Raw genomic sequence first — 6,074 nt, forward strand, 5'->3', positions numbered from 1 at the left:
CTAGTTAAACTGTGTATGAAATTAGTCATTCTCACCATAAACAGTGTTCCACTGCCTTCACAGACAAAAGCTAACAGAGTCAAGGTAGTAATTGGTTAGGAAATGGCAAGTTCTAATTCTGTCTGAATTGGATCCCAGTTCCTTTCTCCATCAATCTGAAAATTCTAGAGTCCGGTGCACCACCCCTATTTTTCCCTCTAAGGCAGTCCTATAGAATGGAGAAAGCTCAGGTTTTTAAATCCTCATTATACTAATTAGCAATGGGGTTGCAGGCAGGTAGTAGCTCTTTCTGGTTTTGTGAGGTTAGGAATCAGACTTAATATCTTTTTGGTGGAATCAGTTTCTGATTTTGTTTTCTGAAAAGATGGACTCCATGGGAGTCCTTGAATGGGTCCATACCTTTAAGCCAAAGAAAATCATGGAATGGAGAAGAAAAGAGGGGATGGAATCAGTCCCTTCATAATGAGCTAGTGTTGTGTGTTCCTCCAGGCAAAATCATTGTCCCAAAGATGAGTGATCTCTAATGTTTTATTAAACAGACTTGATCCAGCTTCTATGTCTGTTACCAGCATCCTGTTCTCAGTGCTGCTCCTTCTATGATAACTGGAAGACACCATTTACGTCTCCCACTAACTCCAAGGTATTCCTCTCTGTTCCACTGGAATATTATAAAACCGCACTTGCTCTGCTGGAGACCAAACACAGTTCCTGGAGAGGGTCTCAGATGCACCTAGGCAGGCACAGTAGCCTGCAGTTCTAAGATGTTAAGGATTTAGGCATAATAGCTTCTGGCTGTGAGCTCTCCTCATTTTCCTCCCAGCAATGCTGTTAGCATCTTATATATTCTGGTCACATGGTCTTAAGTGAGAATCCAGGTGCAAAGGTAGTACCAGACTTATTTTTTTGATATGGCATTTAATAGTTTACAAGTCAGTTTCACATACATACCTCATTAAAATTTTAGATCCACCCCATGAGGTAGATAGTTGTCATTATTTCCTATCATTGGGTAAAAAAATAAAGGTCCAACGAGATGAAATGGGTTTGTTGAAATTCTCAGTCAGCAAATAAAAGCATCAACATGGACTAAGAGAACAAGAATAACAAAAATCCTAATAGCAGTTAGTTAGAGAACGCTAGGCATGGGAGCTGGGTGGGCTTTCTTCCCTCACTTGTGTGAAGTCACTGTTGGATTTCTGAATCTTTCATTTTCTCCCATAAGCCAGCCCTGACTTCTGCTAAATAAGGTGGTCTCTGACTGTAGGAGGCAGAAGCCACATGGTCCCCTCCCCCATTCTGTGCCTCTGTAGACTCTATGATCTCACCTTATCACATTCTATGAGACAGGGAAACCCATGAGGATAATTTACGGTGGTGGAGGTAGGAACTAGCCTCCGCTAGTTGATAGGAGGAGCTGAAAAATACAGTGGCCATAGTTTTCAACTCATTTATTATGTTCTCTCCTTGTAGCTGCACAGACACAGGTCTTTTAAATAGTCAGGTACACCCACAGAGTGCAAGAGAGAGCTCTACAATTTATGGCTGGGTTGAAATATTACAAGTCAGTGGGAAAAGCTTTGGATCCATCAAGGATGGAGGATCTCGGCCCAGCCTATCATGAGTCAACTGATGATGGGTAGTTCAGCTTCAGTTTAGTCTTCTACATGAGAGTTTAACACTGCTCACAATCTTCTAGCATGGTTGACCTGATCAAATAAAGCACAGGGTGGGCAGTTTCTGCCTCACAGAATGTGAGCATTTCCTCGGGTGGAGGCTGTGACAGCTCTTGCAGTGGCTGCCATTATTCTGCTGTTCAATGGCTCCTGAGTCTCAATCCCTTTCCTTTAGGCTATAAGCTTCTTAAGGGATTTTCACCTTTAGAGTCACAAACTCTAAAGCATAGCAAGAGACCCTCAGCAAAGAGAGAGAAGTGATTTGCTTAAGGGCACTTGAGGGCAGAATCCGCTGCCTTGTTCCTCCCTGCACTCAGGCAGCATCAGTGTTGCTATCACATATAAAATAAATGGCAGCCAATAGATACTTGTGAATAAGCCAAAGGTTTTTCTTTCTCATACTGAACATGTATCTGAGAGAAAGGGAGAGAGAGAATGAGAGAGAGAGAGAGAGAGAGAGAGAGAGAGAGAGAGAGAGAGAGAGACAGAGATAGAGACAGAGAGACAGAGAGAGGGACTGAGAGAGAATATGAGAATTGATTGTCTGACTATCTAAATAATTTCTCATAATCTCTCTAAGGAAAACATTTAATACACAATTCATGGTTTTCTTTCTGTGATAGAAAGAGAGCCTTTGTACCCCCACAAACTGGTTTAGAAGCTTATGATTTGCACAGGAGAAAAGAGTACTGCTTAGACACCATTTTCTCTTTGTTTATTTTTACAGCCATGTGACCTTCATTACGTTATCATATTCTGGAGCTCAGAATCCTCACCTGTAGGATAAAGAACAGCTTTATGGCCAGGAGCCATACTTCTAAAGTTCTCAGATTTAGCATCCCTCAAATGTAATTCTACACCACAGAAGTTTCCCATACAGTGTCATCTTCAAGGGATGAAATGGGAAAGAAATGGAGAAGATGCTGGCAAACTTTGCAATACTCACCACAGAGAGGCTATATCACAAGTCTAGGTCAAGAGCCATGAGGTTTCTCTGCATAAGTAAGTTCAATGTTCCCTTGACAGCTCTGACCTGCCTAGCTACCTGAGAAACCCCAGCCAGTGAGCTCTTCTTAGTGAGCTGTCTCTGGTCTTCTAAATTGTTCAGTTGCTCAGCCAGTGACTCTAGAGACTTCTTCCCTGTTGGAAAAGGCACTTGCAAGTCTTGTGTCTTTCCTTTTTGGCAAAGAATGTCCACGTCTGGCAATGTTGTGGGGGTCAATGTAAGCTTCCAGCCAGCAGTGAAATGATCCATGGGAGAGACAAAAATGAAACTCCATTCATTTCAACTTAATTAGCCAACGCTGGCTCAAACTTCGAGAGACTCATGCAAAGGGGTTTATTTTTTTCACCTATTTAGACACAGCAAAACTCTGGAAAAACAGTTTCTTCATGACAATTATCATGACAAAGGTTTAGGTATGACTGCATTGAAACTCCCCAGTAAACTACATTTCTTTGGGAAAGCATCTGTGACCTTTTCCACAGGAATGGGTTTTACTGATTGTGAACAATTATCAGAAGAAGAGCCTAGGGAGGAAGGGTTTGTAATGAGCATAAGGATAGGATCTATTGACTGAGAAACAGTTCAAAGAAGTCAGGCCAGGGAGGAAGGGTTTGTAATAAGCGTAATAAAAAACTTTTTGCAATGTACATGGGACCACTTTCACGAGGATGGGTTCTGTTGACTGAGAAACAATGCTCAGGATTCTGGGGGAGTTTGAGTCATGGCTAGCTCTGTAGAATAGCAAAGGATCACCAGTTATCAGACAGCATCCACTCTAGCTTTTCAGGTAAACAGGTGCCAGTTTCTTCCACTGAAGAAAAATGAGTGTTGAACCATTCTGGTTTCTCTAGTGCTTATCTGTGAGCACATGGACCTCCTGTCCTACACAATGTGATTTCTCCTTACTGCAGATTTCTTGGATCTGCCACAGTGGATGCTGTTTTCTAAGTGTGTGGAGAGTGTGGTATAACCAGCATTCTCAGGCTGTCTTTGCAAGAACTATCATACAAAACCCCATACCACGTCTGTTCTCTCAGGTGAGAACAATAGAGGAGTGGAAATGGAATCAGGTGTTGAGAGTCAAAGGGCTTGGAGAACCCAGAGAGGAAAGGATAGAAATACTGAAAAGGGTGGTTTTATACAGGACTCATTACTAAGATTCTTTTTATTGACTTTTCCCAAGAATCATATTTATATTCATGTAAACTTGGCATTTGTATACATGTTTTAGTTATTAGATTTTTAAATTTACATTTCAAACGTTATCCCTTTCCTGATTTCCCCTCCTAAAACCTCCTACCCCATACCCCATTCCCCTGCTAACCAACCTACCCACTTCTGCTTCCCTGTCCTGGCATTCTCCTACACTGGGGCATTGAGCCTTCACAGGACCAAGGGCCTCTCTTCCCATTGATGTTTGACAAGGCCATCCTCTGCTACATATGCATCTGGAGCCATGGGTCCCTCCATGTGTACTCCTTGGTTGGTGGTTAAGTCCCTGGAAGCTCTGGGGGTACTGGTTGGTTCATATTGTTCTTCCTCCTATAGGGCTACAAACCCCTTCAGCTCCTTGGGTCCTTTCTCTGGCTGCTTCATTGGAGTTCACTGTGCTCAGTCAAATGGTTGGCTTCGAGCATCCACCTTTGTATTTGTCAGGCACTGGTAGAGCCTCTCAGGAGACAGCTATATCAGGATCCTGTCAACAAGTACTTGTTGTCATCCATCATAGTGTCTGATAACTGTATGGGAGGGATCTCCATGTGGGGCAGTCTCTGGATGGCCTTTCCTTCAGACTCTACATTTTGTCCTTGTATCTGCTCCCATGGGTATTTTATGCCCCATTCTAAAAAGATCTACATACCCACACTTTGGTCTTCCTTCTTGATCTTCATGTGTTCTGTGAATTGTATCTTGGGCATTCCAAGCTTTTGGGATAATATCCACTTATCAGTGATTACATACCATGTGAGTTCTTCTGTGATTGAGTTACCTCGCTCAGGATGATATTTTCTAGTTCTATCCATTTGCCTAAGAATTTCATTAATCCATCATTTTTAATAGTTGAGTAGTACTCCATTGTGTAAATGTACCACATTTTCTGTATCCATTCCTCTGTTGAGGAGCATCTGTATTTTTTACAGCTTATGGCCATTATAAATAAGAATGCTATGAACATAGTGAAGCATGTGTCCTAGTTATATGTTGGAGCATCTGTTGGGTATATGTCCAGGAGTGGTATATTTGGCTCCTCAGGTAGTACTATCGAATTTTCTGAGGAACTGCCAAACTGATTTCCAGAGTAGTTGTATCAGCTTGCAATCCCACCAGCAGTGGAGGAGTATTTCTCTTTCTCCACATCCTCTCCAGCATCTGTTGTCACCTGAGTTTTTGATCTTAGCCATTCTGACTGGTGGGAGGTGGAATCTCAGGGTTGTTTTGACTTGTGTTTCCCTGATGACTAAGGATGTGGAACATTTCTTTAGGTGCTTCTCAGCTATCCGGTATTCCTCAGTTGAGAATTCTTTGTTTAGTTCTGTACCCCATTTTTAATAGGGTTGTTTGGTTCTCTGAAGTCTAACTTCTTGAGTTCTTTGTATATATTGGATATGAGCCCTCTGTTAGATTGGTAAAGTTATTTTTCCAATCTGTTGGTTGCTATTTTGTCCTATTGACAGTGTCCTTTGCCTTACAGAAGCTTTGTAATTTTATGAGGTCCCATTTGTCATTTCTTGATCTTAGAGCATAAGCTATTGGTGTTCTGTTCAGGAAATTTCCCCCTGCGCCCATGTGCTCAAAGCTCTTTCCCATTTTCTTTTCTATTTGTCTCAGTGTGTCTTGGTGTTATGTGAAGGTCCTTTATTCACTTGGACTTGAGCTTTGTTCAAGCAAATAAAAATGGATTGACTTGCATTGTTTTACATGCTAACTACCAGTTTAACCATTTGTTGAAAATACTGTCTTTTTTCCACTAGATGGTTTTAGCTCCTTTGTTAAAGATCAAGTGACCATAGGTATGTGGGTTCATTTCTGAGTCTTCAGTTCTATTCCATTGATCTACCTGCCTGTCACTGTACCAATACCATGCAGTTGTTTTTTGTTGTTTTTTTTTTTTTTATCACAATTGCTCTGTAGTACAGCTTGAGAACAGGGAGTTGATTCTGCTACAAGTTCTTTTATTGTTAAGAATATTTTTTGTTATTCTGGATTTTTTGTTTTTCCCAATGAATTTGCAATCCCCATCAAACTTCCAATTCAGTTCTTCATACAGTTAGAAAGAGCAATTTATACACATGTTTTGTGGCTTCTACCTCAACTCGAAATCAACTTGCAGGATCATTATTTTTAGTGTTATGAAGGTTTTACCTTAAGTAAAAAAAGAATGTTAAATGTGAAGA

This window comes from Apodemus sylvaticus, chromosome 8 (assembly GCF_947179515.1).
Source record: "Apodemus sylvaticus chromosome 8, mApoSyl1.1, whole genome shotgun sequence".
In the NCBI taxonomy this organism is placed as follows: Eukaryota; Metazoa; Chordata; class Mammalia; order Rodentia; family Muridae; genus Apodemus; species Apodemus sylvaticus.